General features: G+C 45.2%; 1 long non-coding RNA gene across 1 annotated transcript; it reads right to left on the bottom strand.

The window, feature by feature from the left end:
* Nucleotides 1-10,566: 10,566 nt before the first annotated feature.
* LOC121556132 lies at nt 10,567-11,971 on the bottom strand. Its single transcript, XR_005998086.1, has 2 exons — nt 11,502-11,971; nt 10,567-11,335 (listed from the first exon to the last, which is right to left on the bottom strand). It is a non-coding gene; the product is annotated as an uncharacterized LOC121556132 (long non-coding RNA).
* Nucleotides 11,972-12,246: the final 275 nt, after the last annotated feature.

Genomic DNA, 12,246 nt, shown 5'->3' with positions numbered 1-12,246 from the left:
GACTGTAGAGGTCAACACCTGCCTGACATTGTTCTGACTGTAGAGGTCAACACCTGCCTGACATTGTACTAATGGTAGAGGGCAACACCTGCCTGACATTGTTCTGACGGTAGTCAACACCTGCCTGACATTGTTCTGACTGTAGAGGTCAACATCTGCCTGACATTGTTCTGACTGTAGAGGTCAACACCTGCCTGACATTGTACTAACGGTAGAGGGCAACACCTGCCTGACATTGTTCTGACTGTAGAGGTCAACACCTGCCTGACATTGTTCTGACTGTAGAGGGCAACACCTGCCTGACATTGTTCTGACTGTAGAGGTCAACACCTGCCTGACATTGTTCTGACGGTAGAGGTCAACACCTGCCTGACAATGTTCTGACTGTAGAGGTCAACACCTGCCTGACATTATTCTGACGATAGTCAACACCTGCCTGACATTGTTCTGACTGTAGAGGTCAACACCTGCCTGACATTGTTCTGACTGTAGAGGTCAACACCTGCCTGACATTGTACTAACGGTAGAGGGCAACACCTGCCTGACATTGTTCTGACTGTAGAGGTCAACACCTGCCTGACATTGTTCTAATGGTAGAGGGCAACACCTGCCTGACATTGTTCTGACTGTAGAGGTCAACACCTGCCCGACATTGTACTAATGGTAGAGGGCAACACCTGCCTGACATTGTTCTGACTATAGAGGTCAACACCTGCCTGATATTGTACTAATGGTAGAGGGCAACACCTGCCTGACATTGTTCTGACTGTAGAGGTCAACACCTGCCTGACATTGTTCTGACTGTAGAGGTCAACACCTGCCTGACATTGTTCTGACTGTAGAGGGCAACACCTGCCTGACATTGTTCTGACTGTAGAGGTCAACACCTGCCTGACATTGTTCTGACTGTAGAGGTCAACACCTGCCTGACATTGTTCTGACTGTAGAGGTCAACACCTGCCTGACATTGTACTAACGGTAGAGGGCAACACCTGCCTGACATTGATCTGACTGTAGAGGTCAACACCTTCCTGACATTGTACTAATGGTAGAGGGCAACACCTGCCTGACATTGTTCTGACTGTAGAGGTCAACACCTGCCTGACATTGTTCTGACTGTAGAGGTCAACACCTGCCTGACATTGTTCTGACTGTAGAGGTCAACACCTGCCTGACATTGTTCTGACTGTAGAGGTCAACACCTGCCTGACATTGTTCTGACTGTAGAGGTCAACACCTGCCTGACATTGTTCTGACGGTAGAGGTCAACACCTGCCTGACAATGTTCTGACTGTAGAGGTCAACACCTGCCTGACATTGTTCTGACGATAGTCAACACCTGCCTGACATTGTTCTGACTGTAGAGGTCAACACCTGCCTGACATTGTTCTGACTGTAGAGGTAAACATCTGCCTGACATTGTTCTGACTGTAGAGGTCAACACCTGCCTGACATTGTACTAACGGTAGAGGGCAACACCTGCCTGACATTGATCTGACTGTAGAGGTCAACACCTGCCTGACATTGTACTAATGGTAGAGGGCAACACCTGCCTGACATTGTTCTGACTGTAGAGGACAACACCTGCCTGACATTGTTCTGACTGTAGAGGTCAACACCTGCCTGACATTGTTCTGACTGTAGAGGGCAACACCTGGCTGACATTGATCTGACGGTAGAGGTCAACACCTGCCTGACATTGTTCTGACGGTAGAGGTCAACACCTGCCTGACATTGATCTGACGGTAGAGGTCAACACCTGCCTGACATTGTTCTGACTGTAGAGGTCAACACCTGCCTGACATTGTTCTGACGGTAGAGGTCAACACCTGCCTGACATTGTTCTGACTGTAGAGGTCAACACCTGCCTGACATTGTTCTGACGGTAGAGGTCAACACCTGCCTGACATTGTTCTGACTGTAGAGGTCAACACCTGCCTGACATTGTTCTGACTGTAGAGGTCAACACCTGCCTGACATTGTTCTGACTGTAGAGGTCAACACCTGCCTGACATTGTACTAATGGTAGAGGGCAACACCTGCCTGACATTGTTCTGACTGTAGAGGTCAACACCTGCCTGACATTGTTCTGACTGTAGAGGTCAACACCTGCCTGACATTTTTCTGACTGTAGAGGGCAACACCTGCCTGACATTGATCTGACAGTAGAGGTCAACGCCTGCCTGACATTGTTCTGACTGTAGAGGTCAACACCTGCCTGACATTGTTCTGACTGTAGAGGTCAACACCTGCCTGACATTGTTCTGACTGTAGAGGTCAACACCTGCCTGACATTGTTCTGACGGTAGAGGTCAACACCCGCCTGACATTGTTCTGACGGTAGAGGTCAACATCTGCCTGACATTGTTCTGACGGTAGAGGTCAACACCTGCCTGACATTGTTCTGACGGTAGAGGTCAACACCTGCCTGACATTGTTCTGACGGTAGAGGTCAACACCTGCCTGACATTGTTCTAACGGTAGAGGTCAACACCTGCCTGACATTGATCTGACGGTAGAGGTCAACACCTGCCTGACATTGTTCTGACTGTAGAGGTCAACACCTGCCTGACATTGTTCTGACGGTAGAGGTCAACACCTGCCTGACATTGTTCTGACTGTAGAGGTCAACACCTGCCTGACATTGTTCTGACGGTAGTCAACACCTGCCTGACATTGTTCTGACTGTAGAGGTCAACACCTGCCTGACATTGTTCTGACTGTAGAGGTCAACATCTGCCTGACATTGTTCTGACGGTAGTCAACACCTGCCTGACATTGTTCTGACTGTAGAGGTCAACACCTGCCTGACATTGTTCTGACTGTAGAGGTCAACATCTGCCTGACATTGTTCTGACTGTAGAGGTCAACACCTGCCTGACATTGTTCTGACGGTAGAGGTCAACACCTGCCTGACATTGATCTGACGGTAGAGGTCAACACCTGCCTGACATTGTTTTGACGGTAGAGGTCAACACCTGCCTGACATTGTTCTGACTGTAGAGGTCAACACCTGCCTGACATTGTTCTGACGGTAGTCAACACCTGCCTGACATTGTTCTGACTGTAGAGGTCAACACCTGCCTGACATTGTTCTGACTGTAGAGGGCAACACCTGCTTGACATTGTTCTGACTGTAGAGGTCAACACCTGCCTGACATTGTACTAACGGTAGTCAACACCTGCCTGACATTGTTCTGACTGTAGAGGTCAACACCTGCCTGACATTGTTCTGACTGTAGAGGTCAACACCTGCCTGACATTGTTCTGACGGTAGTCAACACCTGCCTGACATTGTTCTGACTGTAGAGGTCAACACCTGCCTGACATTGTTCTGACTGTAGAGGGCAACACCTGCCTGACATTGTTCTGACTGTAGAGGTCAACACCTGCCTGACATTGTACTAACGGTAGAGGGCAACACCTGCCTGACATTGTTCTGACTGTAGAGGTCAACACCTGCCTGACATTGTACTAATGGTAGAGGGCAACACCTGCCTGACATTGTTCTGACTGTAGAGGTCAACACCTGCCTGACATTGTTCTGACTGTAGAGGTCAACACCTGCCTGACATTGTTCTGACTGTAGAGGGCAACACCTGCCTGACATTGTTCTGAATGTAGAGGTCAACACCTGCCTGACATTGTTCTGACTGTAGAGGGCAACACCTGCCTGACATTGTTCTGACGGTAGAGGTCAACACCTGCCTGACATTGTTCTGACTGTAGAGGTCAACACCTGCCTGACATTGACTCTACCGTCAGAATGTCAGGCAGTGTTCTCTACAGTCAGAACACTGTCAGGCAGTTTCCAGTCAGAAGCAACACCTGCCTGACATTGTTCTGACGGTAGAGGTCAACACCTGCCTGACAATGTTCTGACTGTAGAGGTCAACACCTGCCTGACATTGTTCTGACGATAGTCAACACCTGCCTGACATTGTTCTGACTGTAGAGGTCAACACCTGCCTGACATTGTTCTGACTGTAGAGGTCAACACCTGCCTGACATTGTTCTGACTGTAGAGGTCAACACCTGCCTGACATTGTTCTGACTGTAGAGGTCAACACCTGCCTGACATTGTTCTGACGATAGTCAACACCTGCCTGACATTGTTCTGACTGTAGAGGTCAACACCTGCCTGACATTGTTCTGACTGTAGAGGTCAACACCTGCCTGACATTGTTCTGACGGTAGAGGTCAACACCCGCCTGACATTGTTCTGAAGGTAGAGGTCAACATCTGCCTGACATTGATCTGACGGTAGAGGTCAACACCTGCCTGACATTGTTCTGACGGTAGAGGTCAACACCTGCCTGACATTGTTCTGACTGTAGAGGTCAACACCTGCCTGACATTGTACTAACGGTAGAGGTCAACACCTGCCTGACATTGATCTGACGGTAGAGGTCAACACCTGCCTGACATTGTTCTGACTGTAGAGGTCAACACCTGCCTGACATTGTTCTGACGGTAGAGGTCAACACCTGCCTGACATTGTTCTGACTGTAGAGGTCAACACCTGCCTGACATTGTTCTGACGGTAGTCAACACCTGCCTGACATTGTTCTGACTGTAGAGGTCAACACCTGCCTGACATTGTTCTGACTGTAGAGGTCAACACCTGCCTGACATTGTTCTGACGGTAGAGTCAACACCTGCCTGACATTGTTCTGACTGTAGAGGTCAACACCTGCCTGACATTGTTCTGACTGTAGAGGTCAACACCTGCCTGACATTGTTCTGACTGTAGAGGTCAACACCTGCCTGACATTGTTCTGACGGTAGAGGTCAACACCTGCCTGACATTGATCTGACGGTAGAGGTCAACACCTGCCTGACATTGTTTTGACGGTAGAGGTCAACACCTGCCTGACATTGTTCTGACTGTAGAGGTCAACACCTGCCTGACATTGTTCTGACGGTAGTCAACACCTGCCTGACATTGTTCTGACTGTAGAGGTCAACACCTGCCTGACATTGTTCTGACTGTAGAGGGCAACACCTGCTTGACATTGTTCTGACTGTAGAGGTCAACACCTGCCTGACATTGTACTAATGGTAGTCAACACCTGCCTGACATTGTTCTGACTGTAGAGGGCAACACCTGCCTGACATTGTTCTGACTGTAGAGGTCAACACCTGCCTGACATTGTTCTGACGGTAGTCAACACCTGCCTGACATTGTTCTGACTGTAGAGGTCAACACCTGCCTGACATTGTTCTGACTGTAGAGGGCAACACCTGCTTGACATTGTTCTGACTGTAGAGGTCAACACCTGCCTGACATTGTACTAATGGTAGAGGGCAACACCTGCCTGACATTGTTCTGACTGTAGAGGTCAACACCTGCCTGACATTGTACTAATGGTAGAGGGCAACACCTGCCTGACATTGTTCTGACTGTAGAGGTCAACACCTGCCTGACATTGTTCTGACTGTAGAGGTCAACACCTGCCTGACATTGTTCTGACTGTAGAGGGCAACACCTGCCTGACATTGATCTGAATGTAGAGGTCAACATCTGCCTGACATTGTTCTGACTGTAGAGGTCAACACCTGCCTGACATTGTTCTGACGGTAGAGGTCAACACCTGCCTGACATTGTTCTGACTGTAGAGGTCAACACCTGCCTGACATTGACCTCTACCGTCAGAACAATGTCAGGCAGGTGTGCCTCTTCAGACTGTCAGGCAGGTGTTCCCCCGGAACAACACCTGCCTGACATTGTTCTGACGGTAGAGGTCAACACCTGCCTGACATTGTTCTGACTGTAGAGGTCAACACCTGCCTGACATTGTTCTGACGATAGTCAACACCTGCCTGACATTGTTCTGACTGTAGAGGTCAACACCTGCCTGACATTGTTCTGACTGTAGAGGTCAACACCTGCCTGACATTGTTCTGACTGTAGAGGTCAACACCTGCCTGACAATGTTCTGACTGTAGAGGTCAACACCTGCCTGACATTGTTCTGACGATAGTCAACACCTGCCTGACATTGTTCTGACTGTAGAGGTCAACACCTGCCTGACATTGTTCTGACTGTAGAGGTCAACACCTGCCTGACATTGTTCTGACGGTAGAGGTCAACACCCGCCTGACATTGTTCTGAAGGTAGAGGTCAACATCTGCCTGACATTGATCTGACGGTAGAGGTCAACACCTGCCTGACATTGTTCTGACGGTAGAGGTCAACACCTGCCTGACATTGTTCTGACGGTAGAGGTCAACACCTGCCTGACATTGTACTAACGGTAGAGGTCAACACCTGCCTGACATTGATCTGACGGTAGAGGTCAACACCTGCCTGACATTGTTCTGACTGTAGAGGTCAACACCTGCCTGACATTGTTTTGACGGTAGAGGTCAACACCTGCCTGACATTGTTCTGACTGTAGAGGTCAACACCTGCCTGACATTGTTCTGACGGTAGTCATCACCTGCCTGACATTGTTCTGACTGTAGAGGTCAACACCTGCCTGACATTGTTCTGACTGTAGAGGTCAACATCTGCCTGACATTGTTCTGACGGTAGTCAACACCTGCCTGACATTGTTCTGACTGTAGAGGTCAACACCTGCCTGACATTGTTCTGACTGTAGAGGTCAACATCTGCCTGACATTGTTCTGACTGTAGAGGTCAACACCTGCCTGACATTGTTCTGACGGTAGAGGTCAACACCTGCCTGACATTGATCTGACGGTAGAGGTCAACACCTCTCTGACATTGTTCTGACTGTAGAGGTCAACACCTGCCTGACATTGTTTTGACGGTAGAGGTCAACACCTGCCTGACATTGTTCTGACTGTAGAGGTCAACACCTGCCTGACATTGTTCTGACGGTAGTCAACACCTGCCTGACATTGTTCTGACTGTAGAGGGCAACACCTGCCTGACATTGTTCTGACTGTAGAGGTCAACACCTGCCTGACATTGTTCTGACTGTAGAGGGCAACACCTGCTTGACATTGTTCTGACTGTAGAGGTCAACACCTGCCTGACATTGTACTAATGGTAGAGGGCAACACCTGCCTGACATTGTTCTGACTGTAGAGGTCAACACCTGCCTGACATTGTACTAATGGTAGAGGGCAACACCTGCCTGACATTGTTCTGACTGTAGAGGTCAACACCTGCCTGACATTGTTCTGACTGTAGAGGTCAACACCTGCCTGACATTGTTCTGACTGTAGAGGGCAACACCTGCCTGACATTGATCTGACTGTAGAGGTCAACACCTGCCTGACATTGTTCTGACTGTAGAGGTCAACACCTGCCTGACATCGTGTTGACCTCTACCGTCAGAACAACACCTGCCTGACATTGTTCTGACTGTAGAGGTCAACACCTGCCTGACATTGTTCTGACTGTAGAGGGCAACACCTGCCTGACACTATTTGACTACTCTCCACTCCTTCAGCTCTATAGGACTAGGGTAGTCTCATAGTAGGAGTGCTCATCTAGGATCTGTCCATATAATCTTATAGGCAGATCCTAAGACGCTTTGTGGATATGGGCCCTGGGTTCAGAATACTGTTCTCTATAGCCCTACTGCATAACACAAACCCACTGTTTCTAACACATCAACTCACCCTCATCAAAGCCAATGAGGACAATGAAAGAAAGCAACACAGGAGGGCACACAGTGACACCCTCAATAACACAGAGGAATAGATAGCCTACATTTTTACATTACATTTTAGTCATTTAGCAGACGCTCTTGACTAAGGGCACATCGACAGATTTTTCACCTAGTCGGCTCAGGGATTAGAACCAGCGACCTTTCAGTTACTGGCACAACGCTCTTACCCACTAAGCTACCTGCCGCCCTACCCAGGTCAGCAATGACTTATAACACAGAGGAATAGACAGTCTACCCATGTCAGCTATGACTTATAACACAGAGGAATATACAGCCAACCCATGTCAGCTATGATTTATAACACAGAGGAATATACAGCCTACCCATGTCAGCTATGACTTATAACACAGAGGAATATACAGCCTACCCATGTCAGCTATGACTTAACTTTACCTCAGTCTGGATTCTAGGATCCTCGCTCTCCAGTGGAGTGATTTCAGTTGTTCACCAGTGAATGCAGCCTGACGTCAGGGGTTTCTCCGGCAAGACAGAGGCAAGCACAGGGAAAGTGATTTTGTAACTATCTGCAGCAGAGCGATGAGTAGAATGGTACTCTCTGTACAGAACACACAGAGCTCCCTCTGCTGGTCACTCTGGGGTATAGCACTGGTTCATCTCTCTGTACAGAACACACAGAGTACCCTTTGCTGGTCACTCTGGGGTATGGCACTGGTTCATATCTCTGTACAGAACACAGAGTACCCTCTGCTGGTCACTCTGGGGTATGGCACTGGTTCATCACTCTGTACAGAACACACAGAGCTCCATCTGCTGGTTACTCTGGGGTATGGCACTGGTTCATTTCCAGAATCAAACTTCATTTCACAACAGGAGGCTGAAAAACTGGTCCATGTCATTAGTCTCCCGAGGGTTGTTTTATCGGAACACCCTCCTGTCTAGTGGCTCAATTACAACCCTGCAGCTTGTTTCACTTCCAAGTTTGATTAGTCGTATGTACGGGTCACGCATGGTAACAGGGGATGTTAGCATTCTCTTTGGGGGGGGGAATGATATTTATGCCTCCAACTTTCTCACTCATCATTATTCATGATTAATTCAGGATTATCCGTAATCATGGTAGCATCACATTAATGTAGAAGTGTTTAGAAACATATTCTATTCTTATTTAAGGATGTACAAGCTTGATGTAATCATTGCGCGGCGCTATGAATATGGGACCAAATACTGAACTTTTTACTATAATACACATAAGTGAATTTGTCCCAATATTTTTGGTTCACCTGATATGGATGAAAATACCCTCAAGTTAAAGCTGACAGTCTGCACTTTAACCTCATAGTCATTGTATAATTTAAAATCCAAAGTGCTGGAATACAGAGCCAAAACATGAGCTTATTTTTTTTATTTTTCAGCTTTTAATTTTTTATTAATTTGTAAAAATGTATTAAAACATAATTCCGCTTTTACATTATGGAGTATTGTGTGTAGGCCAGTGACACAAAATACATTTTAAATACAGGCTGTAACACAACAAAATGTGTAAAAAGTCAAGGGGTGTGAATACTTTCTGAAGGCACTGTACTACAGTAATTTCCGCAAAAACACAACAGTAAATACTACAGTCCGCAAAAACACTACAGTAAATACTACAGTATAGTACAGTCCGCAAAAACACTACAGTAAATACTACAGTATACTACAATCCGCAAAAAGTGGCGCAGTGGTCTAAGGCACTGCATCGCAGTGCTAGCTGTGCCACTAGAGATCCTGGTTCGAATCCAGGCTCTGTCGTAGCCGGCCGCGACCGGGAGACCCATGGGGCGGTGCACAATTGGTCCAGGGTAGGGGAAGGAATGGCCGGCAGGGATGTAGCTCAGTTGGTAGAGCATGGCGTTTGCAACGCCAGGGTTGTGGGTTCGATTCCCACGGGGGGCCAGTATAAAAAAATTATAATAATGTATGCACTCACTAACTGTAAGTCGCTCTGGATAAGAGTGTCTGCTAAATGACTAAAATGTAAATGTAAAAAACACTACATTAATTACTACAGTTTTTTTACTACAGTATTTATACTATAGCTAACTGTAAATACTAACGTATACTACAAGAAGTACTACAGTACTCACTGTAGTGTTTTTGCAGACTTTGCAGACAATGGGTGGGAGACATTAAATTGGGTGTTTTTATTTCAGCTAGGTCTGTCCACAGTGTCAAGTTCACCTACTGTATTTGTATTTGTATTTATTATGGATCCCCATTAGCTGTTGCCTCCGCATCCTAGCTACTGTTGTATCAATATGTTTTTACCATGACAGGTTTTTTATTTTATTTATTTATTGGGGGGTAGATCAGCATAATATTGCAGATAGATTGTAACTTCCATCAATGTAATTGTCTGCATCACTTCCAATCCCCCATGTTAAAAAAATATATATATATATATATATATATATATACACATATATATACACACACATACATACACACCCACACCCACATACATAATACATACACACATTCTATATGCCATATCTTTCTAACTGTGCTCCTTCACAAAAGCTCCCAACCTACAACCCATACACTTATTATGGACACAGCGTGCCTACATTATTAGTTATCTTGTTATTGTTTGTTGTTAGTTGTTATTAGTCCCATCCTTCAGTTCCATTCAACACCTCCCATCTATCTTTTAACACCATCCATATAGGATTTCTATTTGCCATATATATTTCAACTGTACTGTGATGTTTTACAAAAGTTCTGAACCTTTCTATTCTCATTGTTTCTACAGATTGTGAATTGAAAATAAAATCTTTTGCTAATAGTATTATTATGTTATTGATCGATTGACTATGACTTTTCAGATCACCCAGTAGTGCTATTTGCAGGGTTAGCTCCAGGTAAATATTGCAATCCTTTATCCACTCCTGGACCTGTGTCCAAAAACAAGCTACAAATGGACAGTACCAAAACAAATGATCTAATGATTCTGTCTCTTTGCAGCAAAACATGAGCTTAGTTAAACTGTCTTACAGGATCAGAACCCAAAATATAAGCTTGTTTTACTCCACTGTTTGTAAACAATGTAATTGTAAACAAACACTGTACAGCCTCAAAACATGGTTAAAACTATTATGTTGATCTCATAGATGGTCAGTCGTTGCATCCATAACTCTTGTCTATGAATTTAAGAGTGGTTCCATTTCTCCAGCCCCATTGCTCAGCTGTTTACATAAAAAAGTGGCGGGGTGGGCTTTGTTGTTGGTTCAATCCCAAATTGCCCCTTTAAGACATACAGTATGAATCAAAGTTCACAACAAGTTCTAATATTTTTTTTAGAGTTAAAATAAATCAATAACTTGTATTTTATTTAGTATTTTTCATCAAAAGATGACTGCATAATTTTGAAAACACCAGTGCCATGGTCTTGTATCAACAGACACGTTATTAACTCTATATGTCCAGTTATAAACCTCTTATGAACATTATTAAGTAGTTTGTTTTAATAAATATATGAACTTATAAATACTGATTGATACACAGTTCATTTACTAATTGTTAACAAGCTATTTAATAATGTCTTATAGATTATAAACAGACATTAAGGTAGGGTCCCAAATTGCACCCTATTCCCTATACCGTGCACTACTTTTGACCAGCGTCCATAGGGCTATATTGAGGATAGGGTGTCATTTGGGATGCATCCTAGGTCAGTGTTTACCTGATCACTCATAATAACAATAATAATAATATGCCATTTAGCAGACGCTTTTATCCAAAGCGACTTACAGTCATGCGTGCATACATTTTTGTGTATGGGTGGTCCCGGGGATCGAACCCACTACCTTGGCGTTACAAGCGCCGTGCTCTACCAGCTGAGCTACAGAGGACCACGTCATAATTTACATAGGAACAAAACATTCAGAGGCTATGGGGCTGTCCCATTTGAACTGTTCACTTCAATCAAACATTAAGTAAATAAGAATATATCACAACCCGTGGCCTGAGATTACTATATCTATATCACAACCCCTGGCCTGAGATTACTATATCTATATCACAACCCCTGGCCTGAGATTACTATATCTATATCACAACCCCTGGCCTGAGATTACAATATCTATATCACAACCCGTGGCCTGAGATTACAATATCTATATCACAACCCCTGGCCTGAGATTACTATATCTATATCACAACCCCTGGCCTGAGATTACAATATCTACATCACAACCCCTGGCCTGAGATTACAATATCTATATCACAACCCCTGGCCTGAGATTACAGTATCTATATCACAACCCCTGGCCTGAGATTACAATATCTACAGTGGGGAGAACAAGTATTTGATACACTGCCGATTTTGCAGGTTTTCCTACTTACAAAGCATGTAGAGGTCTGTAATTTTTATCATAGGTAAACTTCAACTGTGAGAGACAGAATCTAAAACAAAAATCTAGAAAATCACATTGTATGATTTTTAAATAATTGATTTGCATTTTATTGCATGACATAAGTATTTGATCACCTACCAACCAGTAAGAATTCCAGCTCTCACAGACCTCTTAGTTTTTCTTTAAGAAGCCCTCCGGTTCTCCACTCATTACCTGTATTAACTGCACCTGTTTGAACTCGTTAC

Source organism: Coregonus clupeaformis, unplaced genomic scaffold (assembly GCF_020615455.1).
Source record: "Coregonus clupeaformis isolate EN_2021a unplaced genomic scaffold, ASM2061545v1 scaf0469, whole genome shotgun sequence".
NCBI lineage: Eukaryota > Metazoa > Chordata > Actinopteri > Salmoniformes > Salmonidae > Coregonus > Coregonus clupeaformis.
Note: the sequence above shows the minus strand (reverse complement) of the source record. Positions and strands in the feature narration are given on the sequence as shown.